We start from the raw sequence: 21732 nt of genomic DNA, 5'->3' as shown, positions 1-21732 counted from the left end.
CGCCCAGGATGAAAAGCCCATTTTCTGTCATGATTTTTTGTCATAGAAGTAGGAGCCAACCACATCTATGATGATACCGGGTTTTGTCACAATTATCGTCATAGAAGTGTCATATGTATGACAGAAAATTTTTTCGTTCGGCCCAAAATGTCGCGGATGTGTCTTTTTTTGTAGTGCCTCTTCCATTCAAAAACCACTGCCGGCGAGTGAAGGTGTTGTGGAGAAGTAGATCGATGGAGGAGTACAACCGATACGCGAGGATCGCAGACGGCGACCTTGTGAAGCTAGCTAGGATGTTGGAGATACAGTCTTGGTTTGACAACAAGGACCAACTAGCGGTGACGGCGACATCCATGGCCAAATATCTACAACAGAGCGAAAAGACGGCGATACTCCCGGAGGGACTCACGCCAGAATACATAGAGCTGCTCCTCTGGGCCATGGAGCAATCAGATTCACCGAATCCGATTGTGAGGGAGCGGTAGTGGGAGTATCGATCCCAGATGGAGCATCCACCAGAGATTGAAGGATCGAGCATCTACAGGGTGCCGTTTGTGAGGGTGTCTTGCCAGAGCGAGCCGGAGGAGTCTTCGTCGAACGAACCCAACTGCAAGAGAAGAAAAGCGGTTGGCCCGACGACGCTTCCCCGCCATTGTCTCCCTCGCCGTTCACATCGTCTCAAGGGGCGGCTGTCTGCCGCCGAGGAATAGGAGGGGGCTGCCCCCCCCCCAGCCCAATAGTCGGGCAGGTTGTGAATTGTCAGGAGGAGCTTAGGGTTGTCATTATTTGCAGGTTGTGAATGGTGTTTTGTGTTGTGTATTTTGAGAGTACTTTCAGATATGAATTTCTTTTGAATTTCAGATTTGCAATATTGAGCATATGAAGTATTTTATGAATTCTAGAGATCTATTTTTAGCACTTAAAAATGTAGTTTCATAGGACTATTAAAGTGCAGACAATGTGATTCTCAGAGAAGAAACTGCAAGTTTCAGTTTAAGATAAGAAACTGTAAGTTCAGTTTCAAATAAGAAACTGCAACCTTCAGAGGCAGAGCATTTATATTAACACGGCCTTTTCAAACAGGGTTAACATCATGTTGGAAGTTTTATTCATGGTCAAAAATGGAACTACCAGCCAGTTAACATCATGCTGATCAACATTCATGCATAGCACATCTTCATATGATGCACAGTCAAAATTCCCACACAATGTTGAGTGCGCGATACACAGAGAAAACGAGGGACGAAGTTTTGGCAAGTGTTGGACGTGGTTTTGGGCTGCCCCGTCTAGGCTTTCATTTTTAACATGCGCAGCCCACGACCTCGGATGGGAGGTCCATAGGCCTGTTTGTATTTCCTTAGGGCCGTCATGTATCGACCGGCCTATGGACCTCCTATCCGAGGTTTTATTTTTGGCAGCCCAATTTATGTATTTTGTTGAAGAAAACGCATAGGTCTGTTCTATTTTTCTATATAAGAATAGGAACACCAGGTCCAACTTATGTTTCCCTTCTAACTATATTATATATATTTAAATTATTTTATATGTTATTATATATTATTTTTATTGTCATCATATATTTAACAGATACTTACATATGTAATAAAACAATATCCCACATCTTATTAACATATAAAAATATTTTCTTAACAAATAAAATCTTGGATTGTTTTGGCACGAAAATCCTAGTGATCGTGTACAAAAGCTTGGTAAGATTCAAGGACAAATGTAATAATATCACTTATTATTTAAATATATTTATAACAAAATGCTCAGCCCCTTTTTATTTTTTGATAACATTGCTGGCCCAACCCAACATTATAATTAGAATCAGCCCAGCAAAATCATGTATTTCGAGAAAGTGCAAATGGCCTGTAATTTTTTAGGAAATAAAATAAATGGGCCGCATGGATGCTACATTATTTGTTTACCCAGCCCATCTAATGGCTGTAATTCAAAAAAAGAAGATCAAATTGACTGTAAATTCTACCGCGCAAAAAAGACTATAAATTCTGAAAAAATGGGTTGAATACGTGCCACATTTTTGGAGGCTAAAATGTGGGCCAATAGGTCGAAGCCAACCCAAGTCGTTGTCAATTTAGTCAACAAATGATTCTAACATATTAGTCGTTGGATTTACATCCAACGACCGCCATCCATCTTCAATCTCTCGTCTTCTTCCTTCAACGCCGCCGGGACCACCTCCCGCCTCGTACTGCTAGCAGCTCTTCTTAGCACGCTTCGCTATGAAGTGCTACTCCACCGTTGGCCAGGCCATCCCGCCACCCCTCCACACCTCCTGTTCTTCTCCACCGACTGTAGAACCACACCGCACTAGAACAAGTTAACCCTCGTACACCTCTCCGTCTGTGACTCTACTCCCGCCTCTTCCTATCTTCGGCTCATTGCTGTCCGGGGCCTCGCCGTTGTCCACCACCTTGGATGCGCTCGGCGCGGTGTGGTCAACATGGTCAACGAACGTCACCATCGGAAGTAGACTATGCGTGGAGAGGCTGCGAGCTGGGTCCATGGCGCACACAAGGAAATGCCTCCTTATTACGCGCAAAATAATGATTCCTCCACCTGACATCTGGGACCCACCGGAAGGGCCTCCGTATTTCGTGAAAATAACGTGCCCCCCACTGACATGTCGGACCCACCAGCTATCTTCGCACACAAGGAAGTGCCTCCTTATTACACACAAAAAAATGAATATTCCCCCTGCCAGCTGGAACCCAGCATAGTGGGAGGCTGACTTGTGGGCCTACCAAGTTGATGGGGACGGAGGGCTTTGTCAACTTAGTCGATATGAACGATTCTGGCTCCTGTTACCGTATGATGTTCATCCAATGGCCGTAGTGCTTCTTCAACCTCTGGTCTTCTTGCTACAGCCGCCCAAACCAGTGCCGGTCGTGCCGCGTGCTCCTGCCTCCCGTGGTCGGCTGTGATGCCGCGGAGGCCTCACCGCCCCCTACTACTCCCACCGCTGGCCTGGCCATCCCTCTACTCACCCACACCCCCTGTTATTCTGCGGCGACAGCAGCCTCACATCGCAGCTGAACCAGTGAACCCTCGTACTCCTCTTCGCGTGGGTATCCGCTGCTGCGTCTTCCTCGGCTCCGAGTCGTACCCTTTCTAGTCCTCGTCGTCGTCCACCGGCGTGGTTCTCTCAGTGCGGCGTGGTCAACGTGGTCAATGAAAGTGCGTTATATCGACTAGAGGGTGGTGAATAGGCGATTTTTATGAATTCTTCACTAAGGAATTGACAGGTGAGGAAATTCCTTAGCGGAGAACTACTAGCAGCGGAATAAGTACTCAAAAGTAAACATAACAGAACACAAGCATAGTCATCATGAAGAAATGAAGACAAGCACAGAGTACGGGAAGCGTAAGCACAGGATAACACAGGATGAAGACAAAGAGACTGAAGAAATTTAACTGAGGAATTTGAGAAAATCTTCAGTCAAAGTCTTCAAGCACAGATATGAACAAGCACTCAACACAGTTATGAGGAAATGAAAGCATTGAGGAAATAGAACCAGTAAGCTTGGTGAAGACAAAGGTTTGGTAGACCAGTTCCAACTATTGTTTTAGTTGTACGTCTAGTTAGGGAGGCTAGGTATTTAAACCTGAGGACACAGAGTCCCGGACACCCAGTTCTTAACACGCACCTCAGGACACTCAGTCCTCACCGCATTCCCCTTGAGGTAAGGTCACACGGACCTTCCCAATCACTCATGGCAAGTCTTCAGGTGACTTCCGAACCTTCACAAACTTGGTCACTCGGCGATCCACAATTCCTCTTGGATGCTCTAGACCTTGACGCCTAACCGTCTGGAAGAAGCACAGTCTTCAAAGGTAACAAGAGTCGGATCCACGCAGGATCAATCTCTTCGGTGATGCTCAATCACTTGGGGTTTGTAGGTGTTTGGGTTTGGGTTTTCCTCACTTGATGATTTTCGCTCAAAGTCCTTGGAGGATGGGTTGCTCTCAAATGACAAGTGTCAGTTTCTCCCGGAGCAGCCAACCAGCTAGTGGTTGTAGGGGCCGGCTACTTATAGCTTAGGGAGCAGCCCGACATGATAAGACATAAATGCCCTTCAATGATATGACCGTTAGGTGGATAGATATTTTGGGACAGCGGGTGCATAGCACAACAATGGTCGGAATTGAGTACTAAAATCCTCAGGGCTATCATGTTCCTCACTGTGTAGGCAATCCGCACTGGTGAATTCCTAACTCCTCATTCAAAACAAATTCCTCAGTGACCAGAAGAACTTCGTCTTTGTCACTGAAGAATATGACTGGACTGTATAAGATTTCCAATGGCTTCACTCGAAGGGATTGGTAGGTGTAGGATTTTGAGTTCAGCATCATATGGAAATTTTTCCTTAGTATTTCCTCGACCCCCTTTAACAGTACAGTGTGTCCTATGACTCAAGAAAGAGAAAATGAAACTACGAAAACAAAAGTCTTCATGCTTCATGTTCCTGGAATGAATACCAAGTCTTCAAGGTCACACCAATTTCTTCACTTTCAAAGTCTTCAGAAAGTCTTCAGAAATCCAAAGTCGTCAGTCGAAGAACTTCATTTTTAGGGGTCGACTTTCTCTGTAAATATCAAACTCCTCATAGACATATGGACCTGTGTACACTCAAAAACGCATTAGTCCCTTAACCTATAAGTCTTAAATACACCAAAATCACTAAGGGGCACTAGATGCACTTACAATCTCCCCCTTTTTGGTGATTGATGACAATATAGGTTAAGTTTTCAACGGGGATAAATATATGAAGTGTAAATACTGATATTGAGGAATTTGATTACAAGATATAGAAGAACTCCCCCTGAATATGTGCACGGTGAGGTATTTGCTTTTGAAGCATTGCACACTTGAAGAGTAGAATCATGGAGATCTCCCCCTATATCTTGTAATTCATACACGCATATATCACAATGAAGAATTTGAAATGCATGATGAAATATGGTGACTGATGTAATTTAGCATGAGTGCATTAGCATATATGAGGAATAAGCATGCAGCAAACAATTCAAAAGTATTAGTGCACCATCGGGTTTAAGTTTACATCTCAATCCAATAAAGTCTCAGAAGAACGAGAGTTGTAACTTAACAAATAAAAATGCCCATATAGAAAGACCCGCTTGAAGACTAACTCATAATTCTCCCCCTTTGTCATCAAATGACCAAAAGGATCGAATATGAGGACTAACGCACCTGAAGAATATCAAGTTGATGAAGGAGCGATAGCGTTGTTGGGGTCGTTTGTTGTGGAAGGGCCTGCTGAAGTGTCGTCCAAGTCTTCATTCTCATCGGTGTCACGCGATGAAGAATATGAGCTGGCCACCAAGGAAGGAACCTTGACCTTCTTGAATTTCTTCGGTGGAGGTGCAGACCAGTCAAAATCTTCCTTGAGACCCATTTTCTTGAGATCTTCTTCACCATACAGATGTGATAGTATTGCCCAGGTGCGACCAAAAACTTCATGGAGGTAGTAATGGTTTTTCTTCACTGCATTGTGGGTAGCAGTCATGTTGTGAAGAAATGAACCAAACTGGCGCTTAACCCATTTATGGTTTCGATCAACCTTCTGGTGAAGACTAAGCAGAAGCTCACGGTCAGTCATCACACGAGGAGTAGTGGCTTGAGGAGTAGACTTGGGTGCATTGGCAGAGTCATGTGTGGCAGAGTCATCATTGGTGGAATAAGATGCGGCTTTGCAAAACTGTCCATCCAATGGACGAATGCATTCATCTATAACAGTTGGTGCCTTGCCTTTTTCATCAACTGAGGAATAGGTCCACTTGAGGACATCAATTGGGGGCAAGTAGCTGAGGTGATTCGGGAAATCAGCTTTGTAGTTGAGTGAAGTCCTTGTCCTGAGGAATTTCATGATCTAGGGTTCATAGGGCTTCAGCTCAAACGGAGAAAGTGCAACATTTGCCAGAGTCCTCATGAAGAAATCGTGATAATTGACAGGAATGCCATGAACAATATTGAATACTAGATTCTTCATGATGCCAACAATTTCCTCATCAGATGAGTCGTGACCTTTGATGGGACTCATTGTCCTCGTTAGAATACGATAGACAGTTCTGGGCACATATAGTAATTCCTTCATGAGGAATTTGGTTCATGGGGCTTGACCAGGCTTCAAAGGTTTCGTTAGAACTTGCATGTAGTGATTTGTAAGATCAGGTTCACTGTAAATGCAATGAGCTTCTTCAAGGGGAGGACTGAGTGGTAAGGCACGAAGCAATTCAGTAGCTGGTGCTGTGTAGTGAGTGTTCTCAGACATCCAGTCCAACACCCATGAATTCACATCTTCAGAATCTCCTATGATGTGCAACGTCGAATAAAATTGAAGAATCAGTTCTTCATTCCAATCACAGATGTCAGAGCAGAAATTTAACAGTCTAGTGTCGTGAAGAACACTGAGGACTGGTATGAAGCACGGCAGAGATTCCATATCCACGTGAGGAATGTGCTCATGGTAGAAGATTTTGTTTTTATCGAATAGCACTGAGGAATAGAAATTGGCTTGGCTGGCTGTCCAGAAACGCCTCTTCCTAATGTGAGCAGAGTCATAAGGGTTGTAGTCTGTGAATAATACGTGCTCACCAAAGAAATCATCAACCTTGAATTTTTGCTTCTTGGAGAATGGATCCTTTGGCTTGGGTAGAGGAGTGTCAGTGAGTTGCATCATGACCTCAGGAATCTCAATCACAGGTTCTTCAGACCGAGGAATTTCTGGTTCCTCTTCAGTGGCAGTCTGCGTCTTCAGATGTTCAGCAGCAACAGTTTCTTCAGCACTAGTGGCTGGAATTTCTTCTCGTACAGATGAAGTGGGGTGAGTTTCTTCAGAGCCCATTTGAACAGTTTGTATAGGAGACTGATGTATTTGCTGCAATGGTGTGAACATTGGAGAGTTTGGATGCTGACTTTCCCAGAATTCATCACTCATCACTGGTGTGGAGCAGCGAACGTCCACATCTTCATCTTCCATTTCATCAACTCCATCCTCATCAGCAGTGAATTGAGGCAGAGGCGAGGAAATGACAGGTGTTGAAGGGATCCCATCCACTTCAATTTCTTCATCCAACTCTTCGGACAAAGCAGCAGAAGGATTTTCTTCATCAGATCCGCTGGGGATCACATATTCTTCATCGAAAGGAACAAGGTCCTTTGATGGCATGGTAGAGAGAGGAACATCATCAATGGGATTTTCAAACGAGTTGGTCAAAGGCTTCATCTTCTTCGGAGCTGAAGAATCTGAAGTAGCTGATGCTTTCCTTTTCTTCACTGATGCACGCTCTGCGGCCTTGGTCTTCTTCACGTCTAATGCAGATGGAAGGATCGGAGTTGGTGTTGGCGCACGAGGAGCAGAGGAATCTGGTTGATTTTCTTGAGGCACAACTGATGCAGTTGCCCTGATTTCTTCATTTTCTTCAGGCGCACCACTAGTGGATGCCCTGGCAATTTCTTCAGCGGCTAGAATGCAGTCATCAACCCTAAAACTCACATTTTCTTCAGTAGCCTGATTTTCATCAGTAGTGCTGGCATGTTCTTCAATCGACTGAGCAGATGCTTCAGCCTGAGGAACTTCCTGTTGTGTTGGGGCTGCAACAATTGAGGTGAAGTTATCAGCAAGTTTCACAAAGCCCAGCTTGGCTCCAAGCTAATCAACGCGGTATGCGTCAAATTCATCACTCAATTTCTTGATCTTAGGTTGAATAGTGACAAGTTCTTCAGTTGTCATAGAGACAACGTTTTTCTTCAGATAGCGCTCCTTCTTGTACTATGCTTTATTGATCTGTCTGGCCTTCTCAAATTTCCATTTTTCTTCTTGAATGAAGTGGGTCAGCGTGTGACTTTGGCCAGGAGTCAGCTTGAAGTCAGGCATGGGAGTGTTGGGGTCCTTGTGCCAAACATCAATGCATTCGAGGATCAACTTCCGATCCGAAAGTAGTGGCACATCTGATCCCTTGGGTCTAGCAGCCCTGACTTGCCTATCTCTGATGATTTCAGCAATTTCATCATCATCAGCTTTGTCTTCTTCAGACGGCACTTGGAAGGCAACCTGCTTCTTCTGAGGACTAGGGCGAGGACCTCGTCCAGTAGTGGCCTTTGTCTTCAGTAGAGAGGGTCCCGTTGAAGAATTTGGTGCAGCTGAGGAACAAGCTGAAGCTCCTGAGGCCATTGAGATGCATGTAGTCCTTTGACACGTGGCGAGATGCACAGGTGCAGAGGACTTTGTCGGAGCAGCTGAGGACTTTGGAGGAGCTAAGGATTTGGTAGGAGCAGGAGCAGTATGAGAAGTTGGCCTGGAGGGCTTTGAAGATTCTGGCCGTGAGGGCATTGCTGAGGAACTTGGCCTTGAAACCACTGAAGGTGAAGCACTTGGCTTGTGCGCAGGCTTCTTTGACATGGCCTTCTTAGGCTTGACAGAGACCTCAGCGGCAGCAGCAGCAGCAGAGTCTTCATTGAATTTCCTCACAACTTCTTTGGCTTGTTTAGCCAACTTGGCTTGGCGCTTGGCCCATTCATTAGGATAATCCTCACCACGCTTGAGGCTGGTGGGATCAGCTATTTGGCCAGGTGCCAATGGAGGTCTTGGGCATGGAGGATTGAGTGTGAATTTCGGCATGTATTTGGGAGTGACATATCTGTACTCCCTCCACTCTCTAGCCCATCTCCTCTCTATCTTCTGAATGCGCACCTTGTGCTGATTTTTTTCTTCCTCAGGAGGTGTGCAGTACCCAGTATATATATCATTAGGGATCTCAAACGCTGTGTTGACCTCAGCCCTTGTAAGTGTGCATTGCTTCAAAAGCAAATTCCTCACTATGCACATCTTTAGGGGGAGTTCTTCTATATCTTGTAATCAAATTCCTCAATATCAGTATTTACACTTCATATGTTTATCCCCGTTGAAAACTTAACCTATATTGTCATCAATCACCAAAAAGGGGGAGATTTTAAGTGCATCTAGTGCCCCTTAGTGATTTTGGTGTATTGAAGACTTATAGGTTAAGGCACTAATGCGTGTGTGAGTGTACATAGGTCTATAAGTCTATGAGGAGTTGATATTTACAGGAAAAGTCGACCCCTAAAAATGAATATCTTCGATTGAAGATTTTGGTATTTCTGAAGACTTTCATGAAGACTTTGAAAGTGAAGAAATTGGTGTGTCCGTGAAGACTTGATATTCATGCGAGAAATATGAAGCTTGAAGTCTTTCATGTCCATAGTTTTGTTTTTCTCTTTCTTGAGTGATAGGAAACACCGTACTGTTAAAGGGGGTCGAGGAAATACTAAGGAAAAATTTCCATGTGATGCTCAACTCAAAATCCTACACCTACCAATCCCTTCGAGTGAAGCCATTGGAAATCTCATACAGTTCAGTCAATTTCTTCAGTGACAGAGACGAACTTCTTCTGGTCTCTGAGGAATTTGTTCTGACTGAGTTGTTAGGAATTCGCCAGTACGGATTGCCTACACAGTGAGGAACATGATAGCCCTGAGGATTTTGCTACTCAAAATTCCGACCGTTTCTGTGCTATGCGCTAGCTGTCCCAAAACATCTATCCACCTAACGGTCATATCATTGAAGGGCATTTATGTCTTATCATGTCGGGCTGCTCCCTAGGCTATAAATAGCCGCCCCCCTACAACCACTAGCTGGTTGGCTGCTCCGAGAGAAACTGACACTTGTCATTTTAGAGCAATCCATCCTCCGAGGACTTTGAGCGAAAATCATCAAGTGAGGAAAAACCAAAAACCCAAAACCCAAACACCTACAAACCCCAAGTGATTGAGCATCACCGAAGAGATTGATCCTGAGTGGATCCGACGCTTGTTACCTTTGAAGACTGTGCTTCTTCTAGACGGTTAGGCGTCATGGTCTAGAGCATCCAAGAGGAATTGTGGATCACCGAGTGACCAAGTTTGTGAAGGTTTGGAAGTCGCCTGAAGACTTACCACGAGTGATTGGACGAGGTCTGTGTGACCTTAGTTCAAGGAGAATACGGTGAGGACTTGGTGTCTTGGACTAAGTGTCCTTGACTGGGTGTCCGGGACTGTGTGTCCTCGAGTTTTAAAACTCAGCCGCTCCAACCAGATGTACAACTAAGACAGCAGTTGGAACTGGTCTACCAAATCATTGTCTTCACCGAGCTTACTGGTTTTATTTCCTCAACTCTTTCATTTCCTCATAACTGTGTTTTGTGTTTGTTCATATCTGTGTTTGAAGACTTTGACTGAAGAGTTTCTCAATTTCCTCAGTTCAATTTCTTCAGTCTGTTTGTCTTCATCCTGTGTTATCCTGTGATTACGCTTCCTGTACTCTGTGCCTGTCTTCATTTCATCATGATGACTATGCTTGTATTCTGTTATGTTTACCCTTGATTACTTATTCCGCTACTAGTAGTTCTTCGCTAAGGAATTTCCCCACCGGCAAATTCCTTAGTGAAGAATTTCATTAAAATCGCCTATTCACCCCCCCTCTAGTCGATATAACGCACTTTCAATTGGTATCAGAGCAAGGTACTCCCTTGTTCTGTGTGATTTTGGTTTAACCGCCTGGAGTTTTAGTTATGTCGACCACAGGTATGATCAAGGTCTCTGCTGGGTGTCCTACCTTCGATGGGACGGACTACCCCTACTGGAAGAATAAGATGCGAATGAATCTCGAAGAAATTGATAACGATCTCTGGTATGTTGTGGAAAATGGTGTTCCCCCAGTCACACCTTCTCTGAATGCTGCCGATGTGAAGAGATTCAAGCAACTCGACTCTCAAGCGAAGAATATCATATGTGGCCATCTAAGAAAAGACAGTATGGCAGAGTGAGTGCTTTGGAAACAGCGAAGCTTATCCGGGACAGGTTGTCCAAAGTGAATGAAGGAGTCTCAACTCAGCGTGTCTCTCGAGTTGATGTTCTTCGCAATCTCTTCAACCGCTTCAAAAGACTCGACAATGAAAATGTTCAACAAACCTTTGATCGCCTCACTGACATCTCAAATGAGCTTCAAGCACTTGGTGCCACTGACATCACTGACCATGAGGTGGTGAAGAAATTGCTGAGATCGCTTGATTCCTCATTTGACACTCTGGCATTGATGATACAAGAACGTGTTGATTACAAGTCACTTGATCCCGCTGATATTCTCGAGAGACTAAATACTCATGAGTTCCAACTTGCTGAAAAGAGAGATCTCTATGGTTCAAGCTATGGCAGAACACGTGCACTGAAGGCCAAGGCAGTATCTGAGTCTGAAGATGAAGACTCTGGTAGCAGCCTTGGTGATCCTGAAGAACTGAGCCATGATCTGGCTCTGCTCGTCAAGAAGTTACAAAAGTTCTCAAGACATGGTCTCCTTGGAAGATCCTCAAGGAGCAATGATTCCTCATCCAGTGACTACAAGAAGAGGCTCTGTCACAAGTGCAAGAAACCTGGACATTTCATTCAAGATTGTCCTCAGTGGGAAAAGGAATCAAAGCAGAAGAAATACAAGGATTACAGTTCTGATGATGCAAAGAAAAAGAAGAAATCCACAAAATCCTCATCATCAAAATCCTCAAAGCCTTCATATCACAACAAGAGCAGCTCCAAGAAGGCTATGGCATTCATTGGCAAGGAAATGGACTCTGAGGCTGAATCTGAAGAAAATGAGGAAGAGGAGTCATCTGAGGAGTCTGAATCCGGAGTGGCGAGCCTAGCTCTCGGTACTGCATTCGTCAGCAAGTCTATCTTCAACACTGAAGAAAATGACCTCACCAACAAGGCTGATGAAGGCGATGATGACTACGCTCCCACCTATTGCTTCATGGCAAAGGGTGCCAAGGTACTCAAATATACCTCCTCTGAATCAAGTGAGAATGAATCTGATGAAAACCTTAAGCCCAGCTATTCTAAACTTGCTAAGATTGCTATAAAACAACAAAGGGCTTTAGAAAAGGTTCAAAACATGCTAAATAAAAGTGATGATATGTTGGCTGAAGAAATGGATCGCACTGAAACTTTGACTGAAAATCTTCAGAGACTTCAGTCCAAGCTTGACAAACTTCAAAGTCATCATAACACTCTCTTATCGGATCATGAGAAGCTTTCTTATGAATTTCTTCAAAGAAAGCAAGACCTTGAGAAGCTAAGAGTGAGTTATAAAGATCTTCGGAAGGAGCGCGATTCATTACTTGCTCAACAAATCAGCGCATCTCAGGAAGAATTTGTTCCTCCATGCTTGAAGTGCATTGAACATGAATCTGCTAATTCTTCACCTGAATGTTCAAATGCTGCTAATGTTTCAAATTCTTCACATGCCTCTACTATCACTAATTCCTCATATGAGGACATTGCTAGTATCATTTACAATGCAGGGCTGAAGGAATTGTACACGACAGGCATGAACAAAAGCCTCAAAGGGCATCAGGCTCTTTGTGATGTGCTTAAAAAGCAGATCCTCAACAGGAACCCTAGGAAAGAGGGTATCGCCTTTGAGAGGAAACTCAATGCTGATGGTACATATTGGAAGCCTGAGCAGTACCCCAAAACTACATGGGTCACTGCAAAGGGACCTCCAGTTGATCCATCTAACTTATCTAGATTTGCATGTGAATCTCCTCATTCTGATGATGAGTCAATTGACTCCAACTATAAGCTATTCAAAAATCAGAATGGTGAAGTATTTGCTAGATATGTTGGCACTAACCGCAGGAACGGCTCCCCTATGCAGAAAATCTGGGTTCCCAAAAGATGTCTTGATAATCTTCAGGTGAATGTCATCATGACGCCACCTGTGAAGAATAGGAACCCCAGATCAAATTCTTCATATGGACCAAATTCCTCATATGGAGCAGAGTCCTCATATGAACATCATCGTGCTAACACATCTGTTTCGCAGGGAAGATCTAAGGATTATGGATATGTGCATTATTCTTCAAATCATTATGTCCATAAGTCCTCGAAGAATTTCTCTGCTTACTCTAACCCATCTTATGTGAAACAAAATGGATTGGCTTCTATGCCATCCTTCTCGTATGGAGCTTGCAGAATGATGAACTCTTTGCCACCCCTTCTGCAGGGTTAGGTCTCCAGACGCACGTAATCGTCTAAAGAATTTGCTAGAGACCTGAGCATATGTGATAGGACACAGGCTAATCATGAAGAAATGAAATTTCATTTCTCACGTCCTCATATTGCTTTATCAGTTTTTTTACTTGATGAAATTGATCTGATGAATTGATGTCATATTCTTCACTGATGAAGTATATGAGTTTGTAAGCTGCAGTAATTCATCTGCAGGATGATCAACCCAAAGCCACTGAGTGGGTCCTTGATAGTGGATGTACAAACCACATGACTGGTGACAAGAATCTATTGATGGATGCTCCATTATCTCCGTCAGATCTGAAGCATATCATCTTTGCTGACAAAGGCAAAAGTCAGGTATTGGGTCTAGGTAAGGTTGCCATTACAAAGGATCGACACATGGACAAAGTCATGCTTGTTGAGTCCTTAGGATACAACCTTATGTCTGTCTCAATGCTTTGTGATCTTGATATGGTTGTTGTCTTTTGCAAGTACCGTTGTGTTGCGGTTATGAAAGCTGACAATTCCAAAGTCTTCGAAGGCTTTAGGAGAGGAGACCTGTATATTGTTGATTTCTCTACAGGACCACAACCAGCCGTGTGCTTACTTGCAAAAGCTTCAGAAGGCTGGCTCTGGCATCGACGACTTGGTCATGTAGGCATGAGGAATTTGCACACGTTTGCGAAGAAGAAGCATGTCATTGGCATCGAGAATGTCAAATTCCTCAAGGATCACCTATGCGGAGCCTGTGAAGCTGGGAAGATGACCAAGGCCAAGCAGCCAGCGAAGACTATCATGACCACCACTCGCCCAATTGAATTGCTTCACATGGATCTCTTTGTTCCTAATCATTATTCTGCTATCTCAAATGAAGCATCTCAATATGGCTTCGTTATTGTTGATGATTATTCTCGTTACACATGGGTACACCTTATTACTTACAAACATGAAGTGCAGGAAGTCTTCAAACGATTTTCCTTGAGGGCTTCAACCAACTTTGGTGTGAAGATCAAGCACATCAGAATTGACAATGGCACTGAGTTCAAGAATTCTGGTCTTGATGACTATCTTGATGAACTTCGTATCACTCATGAGTTATCTGCTCCTTACACTCCTCAGCAGAACGTCGTCGTGGAGCGCAAGAATAGGACTCTTGCTGAGATGGCTCGCACTATGCTTGATGAATACAAAACGCCTCGTCGTTTCCGGACTGAGGCAATTGATACTGCATGCCACATCATCAACAGAGTATATCTTCACAAATTCTTCAAAAAGACTGCCTATGAACTCCTCACTGATAAGAAACCCAATGTAAGTTATTTCAAAGTCTTCGGTGCTAAATGTTGGATTAGAGATCCTCATCACAACTCAAAATTTGCACCGAAAGCACATGAAGGTTTTATGCTTGGTTACGGAAAGGACTCGCACACCTACAGAGTCTTTAACAACGTTCTTCACAAAGTTGTTGAAACTGTAGATGTGCGGTTCGATGAAACTAATGGCTCGCAAAGAGAGCACCTACCTACTGTGATAGATGAACCAGCACCTGAGGAAACTATCAAGTTCAAGGCTACTGAGGATGTCATTCCTAGTGAAGAATCTGCTGAAGAATTCATTCCAGAACATGAAGAACGTCAAGCTAATGCACCTGAAGAAAATGTTGAAGAAACTGGTGCTGAAGAAAACGCTGATCAAACTCTTCAACGACAACCAGCTCATCCTCGCATTGCAAAAGAAGTGCAAGTTGAAAAGATCATCAATGACATCAAATCGCCAGGTCCTCTCACATGCTCAAAAGCTTCACATTTGTCTAACTTTTGTGGGCAGTATGCTTTTGTCTCTATTACAGAGCCCACTAAGGTAGATGAAGCATTTCTGGAGCCTGAGTGGATCCAGGCCATGCAAGAAGAATTACATCAGTTCGAGCTTAACAATGTCTGGGAATTGGTCAAACGTCCAGATCCTCGCAAGCACAATATCATCGGCACAAAGTGGATCTACCGCAACAAGCAAGATGAAAATGGCCTTGTGGTGAGGAATAAGGCACGACTTGTAGCTCAAGGCTACACACAGGTTGAATTAATTGATTTCGATGAAACTTTTGCACCTGTTGCTAGACTTGAGGCTATTCGCATATTACTTGCTTATGCTAACCATCATGATATCACTCTATATCAAATGGATGTGAAAAGTGCATTCCTCAATGGTAAGCTTGAGGAAGAACTGTATGTTGCTCAACCCCCAGGTTTTGAAGATCCAAAGAATCCTGACAAAGTCTTCAGACTCAATAAGGCCCTCTATGGCCTCAAGCAGGCCCCGCGGGCTTGGTATGATACTTTGAAGGAACTCTTCATGAAGAAAGGCTTCAAACTCGGTTCACTCGACCCTACTCTTTTCACTAAATCTTATGATGGGGAATTGTTTGTGTGCCAAGTATATGTTGATGATATTATCTTTCGCTGTACTGACCAACATTATAGTGATGATTTTGCCTATATGATGAGTGAAGAATATCAAATGTCTAGGATGGGAGAGTTGAAATTCTTCTTAGGTCTTCAAATTCATCAACAACACAATGGCATATTCATATCTCAGGAGAAATACCTCAAGGATGTACTGAGGAAATTCGGCATGCAAGATTGCAAAGGCGTCAAAATTCCTATGCCCACAAATGGCCATCTGTGCACTAATGAAAATGGTATTGACTTCGATCATAAGGTATACCACTCCATGATAGGTTCCTTATTATACTTATGTGCATCTAGGCCAGATATAATGCTTAGTGTTTGCATGTGTGCCCGATTTCAAGATGCACCGAAGGAATCACACCATAAGGCTGTGAAGCATATTCTTCGATATCTAGCTCACACACCAACACTTGGATTATGGTACCCCAAGGGCTCGGCTTTTAATCTTGTTGCATATTCTGACTCTGACTATGCTGGTGATCGTGTGGATCGCAAGTCAACATCTGGTCCATGTCATTTCCTCGAACGATCTTTGGTCTGTTGGTCCTCGAAGAAACAGAACTACGTATCACTATCTACTGCTGAAGTTGAGTACATTGCCGCTGGTTCTTGCTGTGCCCAATTGCTATGGATGAAGCAAACTCTCAAGGACTATGGCGTCAACATGAAGAATGTACCTCTCTTCTGTTACAATGAGAGTGCCATCAAGATTGCACACAACCCAGTTCAGCACTCGAATACAAAGCACATTCAGATTCGTCATCATTTTCTTCGTGATCATGTGTTGAAGGGCGACATTTCTATTGAGCATGTGAAGACTGAAGAACAGCTAGCCGATATCTTCACAAAGCTCTTGGATGAGAAGAGATTTAGCAAGTTGCGGTGTGAGCTAAATATCTTAGAGTCTTCGAATGTTCTTTGAAAAGGACACTCATCCTAACACTTATGCAAAATTGATGACTTAGATGTGCAACACATGAAGAAACGTTTTTCTTCAATCAATGAAGAATAACACTCTTAGTGTGAAGAAATTAACGAAGAATTTGATTCTCAGAACCCTACGATAATTGTACGCGGTGTCTGAAATCATCATTCTTATACGGTGGGTCACGCCACCACCAAAAGTTGAAATTCCTCAAATTATTCATATTCTTCAACTTTGCATGGTCTTCACTGGCTCCGTCGTTTTTCTTCATTGGCTATATATATATATATACATATATATATGAGTTTATGTCCTCTACAGCATTCACTTATTGCTATTTCTTCAAGTTGGTTTTCTGCTAAGTGAATGTGATTGGACCCTTCCCCTCTATGCTATACTCAACCCAATCTGTTCACAAATTCTTCATGTGCGTTCTATTTGAAACTCGTTCAAAATCTTCACTGTGTCCTTGTCAGCTGAATAAATTGCGAACGGAACTTTAAAACCTATCTTATCGAAATTTTCGGTTTTGCCGCTCAAACCATACTGCATCCCTCGATACACTTATCCACTCACCCACGATCTAACACGATCTCCACCTCTCACTAAGTGGGTGACACATGTCATGCGAATGAGAAGGGTGAGGGGCACGTTCGTCCAATTTCTTCGGGCAAGCAGTTTTTCACCGTGGCTATAAATACCCCTCCTTCCCTTCCTCACTTCTTTTACTCCGCTCAACCTCTCTCTCCAGCTCGAGATTCTCAAACCCTAGCGCCGCCGCTACTTCATCGCCGCCGGTGAGGAAGAGCTTCACTGCCTCGACCTCGTCGCCGATGTACTCGCGCCGACCGCGGACATCTTCACTCCACCGCCGCCGTAGCCGTCTTCCTCCGCCAAGTTAGGGCGTGGAAGATATGGACAGACGAACTTCACATCTCCTCACTCCAGTTCGTCGTGTTCTTCATCCAGGGTAATTAAAAGTTACTTTTACTGCCCTCGTTAATTCGAATGATTATCTACAAAATCTTCAAAAGTGTTTTTCTTCATATCTTCACACACTGAACACCTCACAAGTCATCCGTTCTTGATTCATTTCTCTAAGCATCATTTTTTCTTCAAGATTCCTCAATTGTGTGGATCTTCGATCTATACAACTCTGGAACCTAAGACAAAGAACGCTTAGTGAAAATCTTCAAGACTCATCTGGTCAAATTCCTCAAACCTGTTCATTTTGAAAAACCTTCTGAGAACGCATATGACCTCTCCAAATTCCTCGCAACTATACTCTGTTCACAGGTACACATGTCAGCTGCTGAATCACTAGGTTCTCATCAACTTAACTCATTTGCAGCGTTCCTCGAAGAAAAGTTGCATACTTCTTCAGAGAATTCGATTGTTCAAATTCCTCAACTGAAGAAAATGGCTGATGGTAAAAGGCCACAGAAGGGAGGAAAGAGGCCTGAGGTAAATACAGCGTTTGAAATCCCTGATGACATATATGCTGGGTACTGCACACCTACCGAGGAAACCAAGAATGAGCGCAAAGTGCGCATTCAGAAGATAGAGAGGAGATGTGTAAGAGAATGGAGGGAGTACAGATATGTCACTCCTAAGTACATGAAGAAATTCGCACTCAATCCTCCATGCCCAAGAGCTCCATTGGCACCTGGCCAAATCGCTGATCCCACCGGCCTCAAGCGCGGTGAGGACTATCCTAATGAATGGGCCAAGCGCCAAGCCAAGCTGGCTAAGCAAGCCAGAGAAGCAGTGAAGAAATTTAATGAAGACTCTGCTGCTGCTGCTGCCTCTGCTGATGCCTTTGCTGTCAAGCCAAAGAAGGCTATGTCAAAGAAGCCTGTGCGCAAGCCAAGTGCTTCACCAACAGTGCCCTCAAGGCCAAGTTACTCAGCAATGCCCTCACGGCCAGAATCATCAAAGCCCTCACGGCCAATTCCTCATGCTGGTCCTATTCCTCCAAAGTCCTCAGCTCCTCCGCCGAAGCCTTCAGCTGTTCCGACCAAATCCTTAGCACCTGTGCATCTCGCTTCGTGCCAAAGGACTGCCGGCATCTCCATTGCCTCAGGTGTCTCAGCTAGTTCCTCGGTTGCACCAAGTTCCTCAGCTGGCCCCTCACTACCGAAGACAAAGGCCACTGCTGGACGAGGTCCATGCCCAAGTCCCCAAAAGAAGCAAGTCGCTTTCCAAGTGCCGTCTGATGAAGACGAAGCTGATGATGATGAACTTGCAGAAATCATGAAAGACAGGCAAGTCAGGGCCGCTAGAGCCAAAGGATCAGAGGTGCCACTGCTTTTGGATCCCAAGCTGATCCTCGACTACATTGTTGATTGGCACAAGGACCCCAACACTCCCTTGCCTGACTTCAAGCTGACTCCTGGCCAAAGTCACATGCTGACCCACTTCATTCAAGAAGAAAAGTGGAAATTTGAGAAGGCCAGGCAGATCAAGAAAGCGCAGTACAAGAAAGAGCGCTATCTGAAGAAAAATGTTGTCTCTATGACAACTGAAGAACTTGTCACTACTCAGACTGGGATTAAGAAACTTAGTGATGACTTTGAAGCATATCGCGCTGATTGGCTTGGAGCCAAGGTACGTTTTGTGAAACTTGCAGATAACTTCACTTCCAATGTTGCAGCCCCAACGCAACAGGAAATTCCTTAGGCTGAAGCATCTGCTCAGCCTACTGAAGAAAATGCCAGTACCACTGATGACAATCAGGCTGCTGAAGATAATGTGAGTTCCAGGGCTAATGACTGCATTCCAGCCGCTGAAGAAATTGCCAGGGCACCCACTAGTGGTGTGCCTGAAGAAACTGAAGAACTCAGGGTACTGCATCAGTTGTGCCTAAAGAAAATCAACCAGATTCCTCAGCTGCTCCTGCACCAACTTCAACTCCAATCCTTCCATCTGCATCGAATGTGAAGAAGACCAAGGCTGCAGAGCGTGCTGTAGTGAAGAAAAGGAAAGCATCAACTGCTTCATATTCTTCAGCTCCGAAGAAAATGAAGCCTATGACAAGCTCATTTGCACATCCGATTGATGCCGTTCCCATCTCAACCAGGCCATCAAAGGACCTTGTTCCTTTTGATGAAGAATATGTGATCCCCAGCGGATCTGATGAAGAAACTCATTCTGCTGCTTCGTCTAAACCATTGGATGAAGAAATTGAAGTGGATGCGATCCCTTCAACACCTATCATCTCCTCGCCTCTGCCTGAGTTCACAGCTGAAGAGGCTGGCGTTGAAGAAATGGAAGATGATGGTGTGGACATTGGCTGCTCCACACCCGTCATCAGTGATGAATTCTGGGAAAGTCAGCATCCAAAATCTCCAATGTTCACTCCTCTACAGCAAATTCCTTAGTCCCCCATACAAAATGTTCACATGGGCTCTGAAGAAACTCATACCACTGCATCTGTCCATGAGGAAATTCCAGCCACTAGCACTGATGAAACTGCTGCTGCTGCACAACCAACTACGCAGACTGCCACTGAGGAGGAACCAGAAATTCCTCAGCCTGAAGAACCTGTGATTGAGATTCCTGAGGTCGTGATGCAACTCACAGACACTCCTCTGTCGAAGCCAAAGGATCCATTCTCACGCAAGGAAAAGTTCAAGGCTGATGATTTCTTCGCCGAGCACGTATTCTTCGAAGATTACAACCCATATGAATCTGCTCGCATTAGGAAGAGGCGTTTCTGGACTGCTAGTCAAGCCAATTTCTATTCCTCAGTGATGTTCAACAAGGAGAAGATTTTCTACCATGAGCATATTCCTCACGTGGATATGGAATCTCTGCCATGCTTCGCACTAGTCCTCAGTGTTCTTCACGACGCTGGGCTGCTCAGCTTTTTCTCTGACATCTGCGATTGGAATGAGGAACTGATTCTTCAATTCTATGCAACGCTGCACATCACCGGAGATGCTGAAGATGTGAATTCATGGGTGCTGGACTGGATGTCTGAAAACACTCACTACACTGCACCAGCCTCTGAATTGCTTCGTGCTCTACCACTCAGTCCTCCCCTTGAAGAAGATCGCTGCATCTACAGTGAACCTGAGCTCACACATCATTACATGCAGGTGCTAATGAAACCTTTGAAGCCAGGTCAAACACCAAGAACCAAATTCCTCATGAAGGAATTGCTGTATGTTCCCAGAACTGTATATCGTATTCTTACGAGGACAATCAGTCCTATCAAAGGCCATGACTCATCTGATGAGGAAATTGTTGGCATCATGAAGAATCTGGTATTCAACATCGTTCATGGCATTCCTGTCAATTATCACGATTTCTTCATGAGGACTATGGCCAATGTTGCACTGTCTCCGTTTGAGCTGAAGCCTTATGCACCTTGGATCATGAGATTCCTCAGGACACGGTCTTCACTCAACTACAAAGCTGATTTCCAGAATCATCTCAGCTACTTGCCCCCAATTGAAGTCCTCAAGCAGACACATTACTCAGTTGATGGAAAGGGAAAGGCACCAGCTATAATTGATGAAGGCATTCGTCCATTGGATGGTCAGTTTTGCAAAGCTGCATCTTATTCCACCAATGATGACTCTGCCACACATGACTCTGCCAATGCACCTAAGTCCACTCCTCAAGCCACTGCTCCGCGCGTGATAACTGACCGTGAACTTCTGCTTAGTCTTCACCAGAAGGTGGATCGAAATCACAAATGGGTTAAGCGTTAGTTTGGTTCACTTCTTCACAACATTACTGCCACACACAATGCAGTGAAGCAAAACCACTACTACCTCCATCAAGTCTTCGGTCGCACCTGGGAAATCCTGTCACATCTGTATAGTGAAGAAGATCTGAAGAACATGGGTCTTAATGAAGATTGTGACTGGTCTGCACCTCCACCGAAGAAATTCAAGAAGGTCAAGGTTCCTTCTCTGGTGGCCAGCTCATATTCTTCATCACGCGACACTAATGAACATGAAGATTTGGACGACACTACGACAGGCCCTACATCAACAAACGACCCCAACAACGCTAGCGCTCCTTCATCAACATGATTATCTTCAGGGGCGTTAGTCCTCATTTTCGATCCTTTTGGTCATTCGATGACAAAGGGGGAGAAATATGAGTTAGTCTTCAAGCGGGTCTACTATATGGGCGTTTTTTTGCTAAGTTACAACCCTCGTTCTTCTAAAACTTTATTGGATCGAGTTGTAATCTTAAACCCGATGGTGCTCTGATAC

This window comes from Triticum urartu, chromosome 7A, assembly GCF_056163025.1.
Source record: "Triticum urartu cultivar PI428250 chromosome 7A, HENAU_Tu73, whole genome shotgun sequence".
Lineage (NCBI taxonomy): Eukaryota > Viridiplantae > Streptophyta > Magnoliopsida > Poales > Poaceae > Triticum > Triticum urartu.
This window is presented reverse-complemented; position numbering follows the sequence as displayed.